Here is a 17,109-nt window from a genome sequence, read left to right as displayed (position 1 = left end):
AGGGCCACATAGTGAGACCCTATCCCCAATATCCCCAAGCAGAAGACCTGTTAAAATGAAAAATACTTTAGTATACTTTCGAAACAGTATAAATAACTTCTTTTTTTTTTGTTTTTGTTTTCAAGACAGGGTTTCTCTGTGTATCTCTGGCTTCCCTGGAACTCGCTTTGTAGACTAGGCTGGCCTCAAACTCACAGAGACCCACCTGTCTCTGTCCCCCGAGTGCTGGAATTAAAGGTGTGCTCACACCAATAACCTTTAACAGGTGTTTAAAAACACACACACAAAACTCTACCATGTTAATCACTGACTAAGTGAACATAGAAATGACTTGCAGGGTTTTAAATCAGAGCTAACAACAAATATTAGCATCCCATGGAAACCCTATGTCCAAGTTCTCAAATATTAGATTAGTGAAACTGATGAATGCAGAATGATAGCAAAGAAAAGACAAGGCAACAAAGATAACTAAGGTTTAAATGCTAGAGGGGCTTGTGGCTTCGTTTCTGGGTTATTTCTGTAACAGAGGAGTATACGGTCCACACAAATGACTTAGTTATTAAAAAAAGAATGATGAGAGCATTTCCGCTACAGCAGTGCACAGGGCAGTCGTGGCCACTCAGTTTGGCAGACTTTAATAACAAGCGTGTAAGTGCTTGCTCGCTGGGTTCTACCGCAGCCACAGAGGGCAACCCCACCATCGCCCTGATGTGATGATCTTTGCGTGCCAAAAGCAACTGAATTGCCATCCTTAGCAAACCAAAGGAGGGACGTGAACGTGGGAAGCTACAGAAGCACTTAAATCAACGGCAGTGGAGGCCGGAGTGAAACAGAGAACGCAGCTGTGCAGGCATCAAGACAAAGCTGGGCATGCCTCCACGTCATTAGGTGGGACCGTGCCTACACGTTTCATAAGCAACTGCTATATGATTCTGCCAATTTTCAAAGGACAAACATCGGTGGGAAAAAGGCTAACATGAAGTTTTATTTCTATTTTGCATTGCACTATCTGCCTCCAGCTTATAAATCTAGTACTGTTGGAACCAATGTCACCCATTTGGACATGGGGCAGACGCACCTTCATCCCAAGGAACACAGACACTCCTGTGGGCTGGGAATATCTGTATGTGAGTGATTCCAATGGGCCTGCAGGGTAGACTTTGAGGAAGCCCGAGGCTGGCTCTGACCCTCCACATCTAGACCCTGTCCTACCACCTTAAAACAGCTCCCCATCTAGACCCTGTCCTACCACCTTAAAACAGCTCCCCATCTAGACCCTGTCCTACCACCTTAAAACAGCTCCCCATCTAGACCCTGTCCTACCACCTTAAAACAGCTCCCCATCTAGACACTGCCCTACCACCTTAAAACAGTTCCATACACTGCTCATCCTGGGCACAGGAGAACTCTCAGTCTCCTAATCAGTCCACTCATTCCAGGCAGAAAACTCTGCCTCCAGCCCCTCACGCTTCTCGGCAGGAGGCTTCCTCTTAGTTCTTTTAGCTAATATTTTTTTTTTATGCAACAGCAGACTTGGACCGAAAGCACTGAGTTAAGAGGAAGTAAAAATTTCACAAATAAACATCTCCAGGAATAAACAGAGCCATTAACTTCTACCTGAGGATCAGTGTCCTAATGCCTTACCAACACCCAAATCCGAATGCTAAAGTAACTTCTAATAATCTGAGCCAGAGAAGCACAGAAATGGGAGAAGATGCTGTGAGGGCAGATCCATTGCAGGATAGCATTTATGAATTAAAGCTAGGAAACAGAACATTAAACTTAATAAGTGCAAAGCGATGCAGCTGGGGAGGAAGAGCAGCCCGGCTATGATTTAAAGGGCGCTGAACTGGCTGCAAAGATATCTTGAGGTTCTGATGGAGGCAGTATGCAAACTGATGGTTCGGCCTGGATGCCAGCAGAGAAGCAAGGACAGTTCGTTCACACCAGGCGCTAGGTATGTCTTTTTAAATTCGCTTTCTATATAACTTTCGAAAGAGGCATCTTGTCTGTTTACAGCACTGTTTAACCTAGACTATACCGCATGGAGGTGTTCACTGTAGGTAAGGGTGGTATGAAGCCTGCACACCTCTGGGAAGTGCACTTTGCTTCTCCTAACTCAATCTGGCCACCATCAAGGTGGTCTTTCACTCATTCCGTAGACAGTAAGCAGCAGCAAAGTGGTGGTAGACTCATTGGGGGATACCAAGATTCGTTTGGACAGTACTGCAGTTGAATTATGTCCCTCTAATAGATGCAGAGGTACCAGCTTCCTGTGCATGTAAACATAACATGCTTTAGAAATGGGGTTCATGTTCAACAGGATAAAGTGATCTCCCCCCTCCACCTCCTGCCTTTTCCTCTGGGGAGATCACTTTATCCTATTGAACATGGATTCACAATCACCTGAATATAAAGAAGGGTATGCATTAGATTCTTTATTTAGACTGAGGAAGCATATTGAGTCATTCATTTTATTCTTCTTATTTTATTTTAGCTTTTTTTTTTTTTAAAGTAGGGCCATATGTATCCCAGGCTGTCCTTAAACCTACTAGGTACCTCCAAACAACCTTGAATTCCAGTCTCCTGCTCCATCATCCGAGTGCTGGGATTACAGGCCTGTGACTCTATGCCAAGCTTGTTTGCCTTATTTTTTACTTAATGACTGCTAATAAATAATAGTTAAAGGCAAAAAAAAAGAAATGGGGTTCATAAGGATGGTGAAGGTAAGACTACAGGATTAGAATCCCCCCAGTGTCCTATGACACTGAGGTAGGCAGGCATGGAAGGAATATGATAGGAAAACTGGGTGAAAGATGTCACCTATAAGCCAAGGAATGCCTGAGACACCATAATCTCGAGCTGGAACCTACTCTTCCTCGCAACATCAAAAAGGAACCCTGACCACGCCTTGATTATGAACACATAGCTTCTAGGACTATGGGGCAATGATACAGACCAAGTCACCAAAGAAATAAACCCAGTAACAAAATTACCATGGCAAAGAGAACTCCTGCTGGGGCCATTTCTACTGGTATCTCCGTTCAGTTAACCAGATGGCTACATCCATGCCAGATTTATAGAGGCCATATGAGAAAGAGATGGTTTCTCTCTAGTGGGGATCTTTAGTCCTCTGGATAGATGGCCAGACAGAAAAGTAAGCAGCAAAGCTTAATGGAAAACTAATCTGAGTAACTTGTTTGGGCAAATCAAAGTGGTGAGACATGAATTTTAATAAGAAAAGGAGGGAGGAGACTCAGGACAACTTAAGAAGAAAAAGAGAAGACTTAATTTGAAGTCTGCAGTATTTACATATTTACATTAACGTGAAAAAGAGAGGTTTCTGATAAAAAGGAGGAACAGCCATAAAAATTCCACTTGACTTTAGAAATTGGTACACAACCTCCTCTGGCAGTGTTTCATGGCTGATGGTTTCCCAGGCAGCCCTGTGCGACATATGCGTAAGAGAATGACGTCAAGCCACATGATGATGGGAAGTCAGTTCCCACACAGTGACACTCTGACATTAGTCCTGCTTGCCATTTGTGCCCCACACACCACTCCCTTACCTTAGGACAGTGAGTTCTCTCTCCTCCGCGTATTATCAATACATGGCTACGCAGGCCGCCAAGGACCTGTAAAACAAAGGCCATCTTGTTAGAAGAAACTCCAAACATCAATTGCTGAGCCACCTGAACATGTGTAAGCAGATGCAAGGTTTCACTTGGCGGAGCTTGAGCTGAATATCGCCCTTTCTGTGCCCAGCCCATTCCAACTGAATGCCCTTGCAGAAGGGCTCCGCACCATGCTAACTTGGGAACAATCAATAACTGCTCACCATGAAGAGCCTTTAAGCCGTCAATCTTTCACAGAATATTTCTGCTTTAAAAAAGCCCTTGTCATTAAAGTTTGCTACACGGCGGCTGGTGTTAGAGCCAGAGCCTCACTAGTGCCTAACGCTGTGGAAGCAGATGAGCTAATTTTTCTTGTAAATTTCCAACTGGAAATGAATTAGTGGTTTGTGCATTTTTTTCCTAAGAAAATCTATTGTCCTGCAAACTGCAAAATATACCTAGATATTTTCATAGACTGACTGAGTTTTCTAGGAAGGATGTCAGAGTCCTCTTTTTCCAAGCATGGTCTGTACTCAGTAACATCAGGCTGGACTGAGGGTCCACGGGGAGGTGTACAGCACCAGAATCTGCATTTTCACGGGGCCTTCAGTTGGTTCCTATGCCCACGGAAGCCTGAGAAGTCTGCTTTTAAAGTACCCCCAACACTGTGTTTGTGGTTCCTAGGACCACAATATGGAGTGACCCAGATCTGAAGCCCACAATTTCATTACAGGTGTATGAATCTGAGAACAAACTGCCTCCTGACCCCTCCAAAATCCTTCACTGCTGACTAAATCCCCTTCCTGTTCCAGGACACATAAACTAACTGTGAAGCAATAGCAAAAAGCTCTTCAGTTATAACCAATGTCATCCAAAAAGTCCGAAGAGGGAAAACAGAAGTTATAAAATGGTAGATTTGCTCTAACAGGAAGGTGGGCACTCAGGTGTGCATGCCCACTTGGAAAGAGCCTTGCTCAGTGCCAGCTGTCTGGAAGGCATGCTACAGTAAATCCTGTAACAAAAACTAGATCTTCCAGAAGGTACGGTGCATGGCAGTGTCAGGGCATGTAACCAAACCAGAAATGAAAGAGTCAACTACCTTACTTGGAGAAAATACTAGACTGTGACTTTCTATTTTTCTTTCGGCTTCTTTGAATATCTGTATGCATGAGCCATAACCGTGGTAGCCCAGAGGTGTGCTTCCCCCCTTTTAACTCTACTACCTGTAGACAAGGAGGAATGGCAAACATCAAATGCAGAAAGCGCCGACTCAGAAGTCTGCGGCACCCAGCGAGGGATAACAGAACTGTGCCTCTATGCTTGCCATTTGATCACACAGAGTGTCAATGAAACCTCAACCAGTTATACAGCAACCACAAAGGGAATCGCATTAAAGTTAATACAAAAGTCAGGAAAATGTCCTCCGCAAGGGACATGGCTGTTTCGTAGAAGCACCACTGGGAGCAATTGAGGGCTCTCGGTATGACCAAAGCGTGCACTACCCCCCTCTCTGTGCCCACCTCTTTCCTACATTTAAATGATTCTCATCTCTCTTTCTTCCCTCACTTATTCTGTGGCTTCGCTGGTTCCCTCACCACCTCCAGCTGCTCTCCTATCCCTACCTGGGTCTCCTTTCCCCTTCCAATTGACCTGCTGTGTTACCCGGTCTTTTCTGTGAGCAGGGAAGGGAGAGAAAGAAGGAACATGAAATATCCCGTGCCTCCTATCCACTGTCTCTTTTTCCCCTTCTATGCCCGCGTTTTGATTCTCTTCTTCTATGCCCTCTTTCCTTTCACAGACCTGAGTGGCTGTTGTTAGCAAGCAGCCAGCCCAGCCAAACACAGCTTAGCAACCACTGGGAAGTTCTGGTCTCCTCCATTACCCCGACATAATTCTTGGACGTCACACATCCTCCTAACCTGTGCCAGGTCAACAGCCAGGGCAGGAAGGCTTTAAAAATGCAATAACCTAGCGTTCTCTTAGCATTTGAAAATATAGGACAAACCTGGAATATTCAGCTATTGCGCTTAAAAGCACAATATACTAAAGAGACATGTACTATGTGAAGGGTTTCACATGCTCCCTAGTTTTACTTAAGTGCACCATGAAAGCAATCCTGGCTTTAGTCTCATCCCTCTTTGTACAGACTCCCACATCCCCCTGGGATGAGGGAAGCACATCCCGCCCCCCCCCCCCCCCCCCGCATACAAGGCAGTGGAATGGCTCCAGCAAGAGCTTACCAAGCGGTTCTGGACAAAGACACAATACGGCACACAAGAAACCTCCTTCACTCTCCCATCAGGAAGCCTCAAAAGGTACAGTTTAATAAATAAATGAAGATTGTATATAATATAGAAATGCCTGGTACCACTTCTCATATCAAATGCACTTAGGAAGAATGCTATAGCTTCTTAGGCTGCAATATGGCAATCTCGCTTGTAGTCTTTAAACTGCAGAAAAGCAATTTTGGTTTTCTTTAAGTAGCACAATCTTTTATAGTCAAGCTGTGAAGTATCAATAAAACTCATACAAAATCCAGTTTGCTGACCTTCTGTGTCCCAGTGCCGGGGCACACAGTTCCTGGCACAGTGCATGTATGTAAGTATGTATGTGAATTATGTACATAAGTATATACAAATATTACATAATATACATATTGTATATAATGAATACACATATATATATCCTAAATATATGATGGAAAAATGATTGAGTGACCAACCAACTAACACACTGGTCAGTATAAATTTTAGAGAGCCTAGCTGAAAAAAATACTAATTCACACTAATGACCAGTGCAGACAGGCATTTTCCAGCCAACTAAAAAATTCCCCACAATGCACTTGCTCCACAGACCACACCAACTACCGGATTCCTACTTTGGCTACAGTGAGAAGGAGATAGAGACTGTTGAGTCACGTCGGATAAACTGTGGGAAGTCACTCTGAAAGCAGGGGCCAGGTGAGCAGTTTCCCAGTGACTGCAAGACACTACTGTCAATCAATCAAGAGTGAAAGAAAGAACGAGCCTGGAAGTTTGTTACATGTGACTCTAAATTGCTTTGTAATTAAAAGCATGTATTTCATTATGTGGCACCAGTGTTCCACAGAAATTACAAGAGGTTCTTTTTACCGCTAACAACCCTATCATCACTGGGCTGAAGGCGTCACGCCCCCATCAAAGCCATTCAGAAACCTACAGAGTCAGCCATCTTTCCGGAGCATCTGGGGTAACTCTCAACATCTCTGGCTCTCCATGGAAACAGTTTACAAATGTCAAGTACTCACTTGGACAAGGAGTTCATTCTTTAAAAGGAAATGCTTTGGCAGCTCCTAGGACATACATATTTCAACATGAATCTGGTCTGGGTAGGAGAAAGTATTCAAACCCATCAGTTTTACTTATGACTAACAGTGTTGAGGGCTATCCCCCTGCAGATGGTGGCACTGTGCTTGAGAAACAGCAGAATCAGGAAGGTCTCTGTCACCTCTGCGGCCCTTCTTGCCTTAATCTGGTCAGTAGGACTTGGTTAAAAAAATTCAGACCTCTAGAAGCAGATCACAAGACCCTCACATGAGAAGTAAAGCCTCTACACATAACTCAAAGAGCCAAGAATATGGGGGTACCAAGAAGACCCGAAGTCCTTAGTAGACCTCCTTCCATTCACTACTAGTAGATCATATTCTTTTGCCCAAACCTATTTGTCCACAACTACCCACTTCTTAGGCAACAACAAAACCTACCAGCTTAACAACTGTTTGAGGTCATTATTGTATGAGGTCTCCACTGTCCCATAAAAACTTTAAAAAAAGCTTGTATGTCTTTCTTTTTATGAGTGTCTTTTGTTTGGTGGATATGGCCATGAACGCAGGCTAGACTTCTCTCCTCCTATGGGTATTTTACACCGCTCCCTCACTATCGCAAGTGCAAACCATGAGACTGCATTTGCTACCATGCAACAAGCAAGGTTTTCTAATAACATGGATTTAGAGTCAAGGTAGAATGTTTTAGTTGATTCTCCTTAAATTTAATTTTGAGTCTTCCAGTGATATGGTTTCCTGCTTCTATGAAGACCACCATTCCACACTTTCAGTCTTACCCAAATATCATTATAAAACAGTTCCCAAGAGCATCCACCAAGATGGCCGAAGTGGAGCAGAAAAAGAAGCGGAACTTTTCACAAATTCACCTACCCCAGCATGGACCTGGATCTGGATGCTAGATTCGACCTGTGAGCCCCTGATGCAGTTGTACAGAGGCAGCGCCTGAACCTTGGCCTGTGGTAGAAGCAGCAGTTGCTACTCAAGCACCTGAGAAAGGCCAAGAAGGAGGCGCCACCCATGGAGAAGTCAAAAATGGTGAAGACCCACCTGGGGGACATGATCACCAAGCATGGTAGGTGTGTACCTGACCATTGGCCAGGTGGAAAACCAGAGATGATCAGCCACTACCTGGGTGAGTTCTCCATCACCTACAAGCCTGAGAAACACTATAGCCTTGGTGCCAATACTACTCCTCTTTCATTCCTCTCAAGTAGCTCTAGCCAATGAAGACTCATGTTTAGTCGTGGGGTGTGGGGGGAGATCCAGAAATAAAATCAGCATTGCGCTTGGCATCCACCATCTACAATGTCCTAAGACTGTTTACAAACGGGATGCTGAGGGAGGACCAAGAGGGGAGGAGGGACGAAGGGGACTGTGTCATCCAGGAAATCATCAGAGCAACTGTTTGGCTTCACTGGCATTTCAGCATCTTCAGATGTCTTTGAGACGCATCCCAATCGAGTAGGTTCTGGAGAAAGAAAGCAAACTGATGGAGGAGTAATCCATGACCAGCTCTTCCTGGAAGACACACTGCAGGGGATCAAGGACTCCATGCCCAGAAGTGGCCAAGCCCTGTTTAAGCAAAGCTTTTGGTGACAGAGGGCCCAGGGAAACCCTCTGTAAAGAGATCACCACATATTTTCATAGTTTACGAAGAAGAAGTAAGTCCAGCCTCAGTTGTTCATGAATAAGGCCTCTTTAACATTTTAATAAGAACATTAACTCAGCTTCACTTGGTTTGGCCTTCCCAGAAAGTCTGTTAGCCTTAAAGAAAGTTACTTACAAAACCAATAATGAAATTGCAGGCCTCTCTGTGCCCCCGAGGGCACCACTGAGCCACAAACAGTGACTGTATTATTGCTCCCTGGAACTAGCCTATATTTTGATCACACTACAGTTTGGTAAATGAGTCAAATGTCTAAAGAAAGACCTTCATCCCTGTAGTGCTGTGTGCTGTGTGTGCTCACTCATTTTATACCAGATTTGCCCCCTAATTCACGTTTTATGTTATACACCGCTTGGAATACAATGTGTGACTCAATAAATGTTAGAACATACTTTTCTGCTATTCTCCCTTAATCATTTTCTACCGCCTGCCTCCTCTCTTGCCTTGTGACGAGTTCCCACCGAAGCTTCAAACTGCCTTTCACCTGGGGCCTATTAAATTCAGAAGACAACCCACGGAGCTTCAGCAGCCAAAGGTGAACAAGAAATAATTCCCAGCCTTGGAGACTTAACACGATTTTCTGCTTCATCCTCTCAGCAAAATCTGGAAATCTGGAGCCAGGTGAATGAAAGCGTTTGTTACCTTTAAAACCAAGGAGGGGAGAAGGCTAGAGCTGAAGGGAATTAACATTGAGGTCACCCTGCGTGCGACCCTTACAACATTTGCTGCGCACCCACTAGGCAGAGGCACTGGTCCAGCTACTGTAAGAAGGCCTGGATCCCAGACAGGCCGCAACTCCATTCCCACTATGACGTTCTAGTGAGAAGGACAGATAAAGAGAAGATGAAGACATCAGAGGGAGACAAGTGACATGAAGGAAATACAACAGAGATATTATCAGAGCTGTTTGTCAAACACAGTGTAACTTTAAAATCAAGCTGGCGGGGGCGGGGGGGGGGGGACCACAGAAGCATTCTTAAGCTCATTTAAAGACATGGAGGAACTTTGAATTTATATTCATAAGAAAAAGAAGCCAAGGACAAAAGACCACATAACCTATGTGACAGTAATGGTTGCCAGGAAGTGTGGGAAAGGGCGGATGAATAGGCAGAATACAGAGGACGCTGGCACAGGAACCACTGTGTATGACAGCATAGTAGTAGATGAATGTCATTGTTGTATCCAAACTTCCTGAATGTGTAGCCTCAAGAAGAGACACTCACATAGGCCACTGACGGGTGGCATGGTGTGTCAACAGGCCCTGTGAGTGCGGATGTCAACGCGGAGAGGAAATGGATCCGAGAACTCCTTTGTTTGCTTGTTCTCCTCTCGTTCTACTCTTTATGTTGCTGTGCTAAATTCTGGACCGAAACAACTCGGAGAAGAAAGGGTCTGTTTGGCTTACAGTTCATCATCACAGTCTAGCATGGGAAGGAGCGTGCTCGGGAGATCCAGCAGGAGCCTGGAGGCAGGGACTGAAGCAGAGAACATGAAGGACGTTGCTTACTGCCTTGCTCTCTCCATCTTTTGCCGGGCTGCTTTCTTAGATACCACAGGACCAACCGCCTGCTCAGGGGTGGCACTGCCCCATGGTGGGATGGCCACTCCCATGCTGATCATTAATCAAAAGGATATTCCACAGGCTTGCCTACAGACCAGTGTGATGAAGGAATTTTCTGATTAAAGTTCCATCTTCCCAGACGGCCCTAGCTTGTGTCAAGATGACAGAAAACTAACCAGCACACATCCTTGGTGGTTGGACATAACACACAGATATGTATGTGACTATATATGCATACGTGTGTGTGTGAGATCACATGTAAATGCACGTAAATCTGATATGGTGATTTTGTAATTCAAAGTAAACTTTGAATAATTTCACCACTTTTCCAAGAAATATAAAGAACGGCTGTGCTCTCCATGCACTTCAACGAGGCTGAGGGTAAATGACAAGTCTGACTAAGCTCTCGCAGCCAGTCATCCAGGCTTCCTCACCCCAAACCACGCACCTCTGGATTTCTCTCAGAGTACCCCACAGGTGCTGCCCTTGCTGGGAGAACATTCCAGCATGAGACAATGCTGCCGCCCTCCTCTGTCCCTTCCCTTTGTCTCATCCTGCCATCCGTGCTAGTTAAATAATCCATAAAATGTGGCTGAGAAAATGAAAAAATCATTAACACCAAAGCCAGCCTCACAGCGAGAAAATTAAATATTAAGGTGCCATGTGACACAGATTTTCAAATAGACATTTAAATTATCAACAGCAGGCCTCCACTGCAATGCCCATGCAGTGCCCTCCTGGGGGATGCACGGAGAGAACATGCACATGGGAAGGTCACACACCAGGACTCAGTGGCCTAGTAGGATCGTGTCCACATGGCACCTGGAACTCTTGCAATCATCTTCTCAGAGAACACTAAAGGAACGGAATAAGCCCGCACTCCAAGCCTACTCCTCTTGTATATGTGCTGTGGAAACAGAGGAAGGGGGATCGGTCCAAGTTCCAGGCAAGCTTGGTCACATGGAAAGACCTAGCCCAGTGGGGGCTACGTCGCAAGACCCTGTCTCAGAAAGAGAAATAAAAATAGGGTTGAGGAGATGGTGGAGTCAGTGAAACACTCAGTGTTCTGAGTGAAATCCCCAGAGCCTGAGCGAAAAGGCCTGGCATGGCGGCGGGGGACACTTGTAATCCGGGAATTTGGCAGAGGATAATGGGACGCTGGGCGGTTCAGTGGCCAGCTGGTCTAGTCTGCTTGGTGAGTTCCTGGCCAATGACATTCTGTCTCAAAAGAAAAGGTGAATGCTTGAAAGACAACTGAGATTGCCCTCAGCATCCACACATGTACAAGTACAAACACACACACACACACATGCACGCGTGCACACACACACGCGTGCACACACACACACAACAAAAACACCGTACACAAGCTGGGCATGGCAGCACACACCTGTACTCCCCAGCACTTGGGAGATAGAGGCAAGAGGATCTATGAGAGTTCTAGGACAGCCTGTTCTATGTAGAGTTCTAGGAAGGTGAGGCTATGTATAGAGACTTTGTCTCAACAAACAAACAAAAATAAACACCGAACAAACTTTAGGAAAAAAACAATACTAGAGCCAACAAGTTCACAGGTCTGGTCTGTAACGTTTAAAGGAGTAATTAGAGGAAACAGATTAACCTGAAAGAACTCCGATCCAGTTTAAAGAGAGCAAACATTGGGGGTAGAGCTGGGGAGCCTGCAGGGAAGGGTTCTGTCTTAACTGCACACCATGTAGGCAAGTTTTAAAGAAAGCCTTCCATCGCTCACTGACGGGTGTTCTGAGGTCGCCCACCTTATGACACTGAAAAGCAAACAGTGAGGAGGTGCCAACCTCCACCCTGTGAGTCACGCATTTTGTCCCTCTGTGTGGGGGCTGTTTGTTGTCCTGCTGATCTGCACACTTCCTCTCTACAGCTCTACACCAGAATTTCCCAAAGGACCCTCATTATAACCACAGCCCCACAGAGGGACCACAGTTGTGGGTCCCACAAGAACTGACCTGAGAATAGTCCAGGAAGAGAGCCCAGGGCAGAGGCCTTTGAGAAGTTGCACTCTGACTTAGATTAGAAAAGTCCTTCAGGGCTAAACACAGGGCGCTGCGGTATCTTAAGAGAGCCATTCAATCTCCTCCTCCACTGATTGTCTTAACCAAACGCTTTCATGAGAACTGGAATTTGCCCTGACAGAAACAGTCAGGTGGTCACTCTAAAACTGCCTAGGATTTCAAGCCAAGAGCCTCTCTTCAGGTCATATTTCCCTGCATATTCTGCCCCGTAGAGACTGTTTTCCACTGCCAGGGCACGTACTGTTTCCAACTCTACCTTCCCCCAACGTGAAAATGCCCTTTCCTCTTTTGGCAGAGCAGGGCGATGGATTTGCGAAGACAGCGGAATAATGGCAGCTGATGAGAGAGAACTGGAACTAACTCAGCCATGCTGGACCTGTCTGTCCTAAAGATCCTGAGCCTTGGGAGGTATTAAGGCAGTGCCAGGGATGGGCTAGGGCTGGGAGGCCTGGAGATCAAACAAGCACACAAGCAGGAATGGTGGGAAGAAAGCAGAGCAGATACAACAAGGAGGATCCAAAATGGAAGCCAACGCTAAAAGGAAAAGTCCAAGTTCTCAGCACAAAGGAGATTTATTTGCCCCGAGAATAAGAGAAAAGACGGGATATACAGGACAAGGGATGAGGGGAAGGGACCAAGGGAGAGAGGAAAGAGGCATTTGTCCCGGAGGGGGACAGAGGACTGCTTCTGGATGGAGAGGAGACAGACATGGCACAGAAGAAAAATGGTAGCACAAGGGGAAACTCCGTGTTAGATGAGGTATTTTATTTTAACTGGGCATGTTAATTAGGTGAACCAATTAGGGCTTTTCATTGTTGGACTTCATTATTTGGATAGCTGGACCTTGGTAGTAAACCTCAGGAAAAGGAAGTGGCCAAATAAGAGAATAGACTTTCAAGGCTAGCTTTAGGAATGTAATCTAATGGTTTTTAGCAAAGCCACAGGAATGGAGAAAAGGGGAGGGCCTGCCAGACCCATGCTCGCCATTCATGAGCCATGCTGGCCAGAGTCCCTTCAAACACACCACCATGTGGCAACTCAAAGTGACTTCAGAGGTCAGGAACAAAAGCATTCAAAATGCAATGGCACCTACCACTGGCAATGGAAAGAGCTGTGTGGCCACAAATAAGGGAAATGCTGGCTCCTCTTCACTCCTGACAGTGCTATCCACCTCCCTCAGCACCTCACTTTTCCCTCACTTCACAGTTCCAGCCCACATTCAATGCCCCATTACGTTTGTGTGACACTTGATGCTATGAAAACACCAGCGACCACTTTGAGGCACCTGTAGAACAGCACACTCTCTCACCAAAGCACTGTTTGCCTTTTTTGTCTTTTCCTTCTCACAAGTACTGTTAAATAAATATAGAGCCAAAGGGATGGACAATGTACAAACTGTACAGTGCGCCATTGTGAAAAAAACTGCATCTACATCTGTGATCTTTTGAGGAGGATCTGGGCTTTGCAGAGTGCCCTGTTCGTCTGGTTTGTTTGGGCTTTAGAAATAGATGATCCTTGACTTGCGGTGGTTCAGCTTACGATGGTGCCAAACTATACACACTGTGGCATCTGGATGTTCAGTTCTGATGTCCTCTAGAGCTAGCAATGTGTGGACCAATGTTTTCTTGCAACGCCAGGCATCAGTAGAGCATCATGGCTCCCAGCCATTGAGAAGACCACCAGGGGCCATTCACTAAGGAATACCATCCCTAAGCTGTGATGTTCAGCGGGTAGGTATATGAAATGCCTTAAACTGCAGATAGTTTTCTCAGTACACTATAGGTATTACACGGCGTAGCCCCATCATCATTTGAGAAGAATTTGTCCGATGGCTTTCACTCCTCTGGACTTCTCCAGTTCAGAACTGGCAAGGCAACAGAACAGGATCTCCACCAAGATGAGTAGTGTACCCTCAAACTACGAGCCCAGAACGAACTCTTCCTCATTCAGCTGCCTTTGCTGGCATTTTGTCACTCCAGAGAGAAAGGTAATGAATACATACACTCTATGTCAGCCAGAGGATTAAAGGCCACTGGCATCAGGGACATACAATAGATCAATCCTAAACTGAAAAATCTCATATACAGACGTAGGCCTAGCTGCTTGACAGCTATGCCATCAAGGTTAAATGACCTCACCTCCTGATTCCAAGTCTCCCCATAAGCAATGTGGACAATATTAAATACTAGGCCAGATAAAAATGAAGCTGCAGATGGCACACTGTCTACAAGACCGAAGGCTATTTATCTTCCCCCATTTTCTCATATTTCCCATGACCCCTTCCTTAAACAACAACTGCCTTACTAATGGTATTTCCAGGTACAAAAGGCTGTCTGAAAATTAATAGCGGAACATCAAGTTTCTTTGCACTGACAGCCTCCTGCCTTCATATCAAACTTGTCTGTGTATGGTCTACAGATCAGCTGTCACTCACAGCAGGTGTCCAGGGAATGACAATGGCTGTGAAGGAAACACCCCAGAGAACTGAAGCTCACTCTTTCAGAAACCAATGCTCCTTATATCTGAAAGCATTCAAAAACATTCTTTTTTTTTTTTTCCCGACCACTATGCTAAAACAGGAGGTGGGAAGAAGAGTCTTCTCTGACTTCTGGCTACCCCAGTGAACTCAGATCTGATGCTGGAATAAAAGTAGGCGTTCCTTGAATTCTTTTTAAAAGTCCCTAGATTTGCCACACCGAATGCTCCCAGATGTCCATGCAATTCTCTTCCATTTTGTTTCTTTCCATGGTTGGCAGCTTCTTCCCTGGCAGGCAGAAGACCCAGGAAGGAACAAGTTCACACCCTTGCCATAGTCAAAGACTTAGCTGAGAACAATCCCAGGTGCCTTGCAGCTGAGGTCTCAGGGCACACATGCATTTCAGAAGAGTGCCAAGGAACACCCCTCAGTGAAGACTGCTCTCTCCCTAAAGTCTCACATAAAAAAGGGGGTCTCAAAAATATCCACAAAGTGAACGAACTGAGTAAACAGTCTACAAATTGTGTAATTGCTGTTTCCTGTTTGTAAAGTTTTACCTAATCCTTAGTTAGGCCCCTTATTTGCTCAAGGCTATATTTCTTCACTGGTTAAGCAAGGCAACTGGGCTCAATTATCCCTAAAAAAAACTTTCCAACAGTAAAGGCACAGATGAGCAGTGTGTGTGTGTGTGTGTGTGTGTGTGTGTGTGTGTGTGTGTGGTGTTCCAGAGGGTGGCACTGCTGGAAATATGACTATCAGAAAGGTGTGGTATAGGAGAGTATAATGAATATACAGTATATTTTATGCACTTAATGGGATTGCTACCCTATAAGAAGATATTGTACCATGGCAACAAAGATAAAAGAAATTAGCTCTCTCATTTCTTTCTCTCACCACCAATAAGGTAGAAAATATTGAGCAAAGGGTATAAACATATTGATCTTTCTTTCCTGTGTCATATGTTCTTAATAATTGAAAAGCCTTCTGTATCCCAAAATAAGTCAGCAGTGCTCAAGCAAACAGAACCTTACAGGCTTCTTTTTTCTAATAACTAAATACAGCTCTCACTGACCTTCGGTGCCTCGCTATTCCTCCCATCTTTACTTGGTTCATATATTAGCTTATCAGTAAGTACTTCTGTTTAAATAATGCAGTAGTTTCAGTCTTTGCACCAAAATTCAATGTTCAAAATTCAAAATCCATAAATTCCAACCTTATTTTATTAAAATGGAAACCTCTAGATTAAATTAATTCATAAAGTTCACACATAAAGTGAACACACTCAGGCAATAAGTGCATCATTGCTCAACATGCACACTTGAGGGTGTTGTGAGGACTGTTTCTCCCAAGAAACCTTAGCCCAGCGAAACCTGGTCTGGAAGCCATGCTCAGCTATGGTGTCCAGATAGGCTGGTATTTCTTTAATTCAATTCTACACAAAGTATGCTTTCCTTGAGCACTCTACCAATTCTACAGGGTGTATGAAAATGAATAAAATACATCACAACTGCCTTCGAGGAAAAGCAGTAAGACCAAGTGTCTAAGAGCAGCTAACACTAGGGAATGGTTACCCCGGACTGAATCTTAGCTTTCCTATATGTGTAAGACCTGGGCAAGCTCTTTACCCCCCATAATCTGTGTCCCTAGAGAAATAGTGACTGTGACTACAGCAAATTTCTTACAGTTCTGAGTTATCACTCATAGTATTAAAAACCAGTTGAGCATAGTAAGAAGAAGTACTTGGGGTATCACCAACATGATTACATCATTACAAACCTACAACCCAGAAGCTAAAATAAATCGTTTTCATAGTTAGTAAAACTGAAACCACAACAAATACAAATCCTGAGGAAATGGGATAAAAATAAGCCAGAAAATCATAGTCCAGGTTTCATCAATAATTCTTTCATTGGCCTGAAAAATCCCAACTACGCCTATTCCTCAGAGACAGGGAAGGGTGGTGGGGGTGGAAGTAGGAGAGAACTGTAAAGAGACATCCCAGAGAAGAGAATGTAAGTTTCTCAGCCAGCATCCACCTCCCAGAAAATGCCCTTCCTCAAGCCTCATGTGCTTCCCCCACATCCTTTGTGCTATCATAGAATGTTAGATGGAGAACGGCCTTAGAACTCACCTGATCTAAACCTCTTACTTTACCCACGAGAAGAATTAAGAGCCAGTGAGACAAAGACTTGCCCTGGCCGCAGCTGTGTAAAGACACAAACAAAACTGAGGCTGGACTCATCCACCCTGTACTGTCTCCCTCAGGACAACAGGGGGATGCATCAGTCTGCCTGGCCCTCAGCCCATTTGGCAGAAACAGAGATTTTTCTCTTGGGAAGAAAATGTTGGGAAATGTTTTTAAATGAATTAGCAAGAATCTTACTGTTTTAAATTCAATAAATAAAATGTTTTATTATTAACT

At 44.7% G+C, this 17,109-nt stretch overlaps 1 protein-coding gene across 6 annotated transcripts in view; it reads right to left on the bottom strand.

Moving 5' to 3' along the window:
• Window positions 1–17,109, bottom strand: part of Enox1 (ecto-NOX disulfide-thiol exchanger 1) — a 563,193-nt gene that overhangs the window by 437,348 nt on the left and 108,736 nt on the right. For all 6 annotated transcript variants that reach the window (XM_041675367.1, XM_041675356.1, XM_041675382.1 and 3 more), the window contains exon 2: window positions 3,570–3,635. The gene's annotated coding sequence lies outside the window, so the exon portion shown is untranslated. The remainder of the gene's footprint in view (window positions 1–3,569; window positions 3,636–17,109) is intronic.

The sequence above is a fragment of the Microtus oregoni genome, unplaced genomic scaffold, assembly GCF_018167655.1.
Source record: "Microtus oregoni isolate MIOR12 unplaced genomic scaffold, Mior012 000001F_ref0000356, whole genome shotgun sequence".
Classification (NCBI taxonomy): Eukaryota; Metazoa; Chordata; class Mammalia; order Rodentia; family Cricetidae; genus Microtus; species Microtus oregoni.
This window is presented reverse-complemented; position numbering and strand designations above follow the sequence as displayed.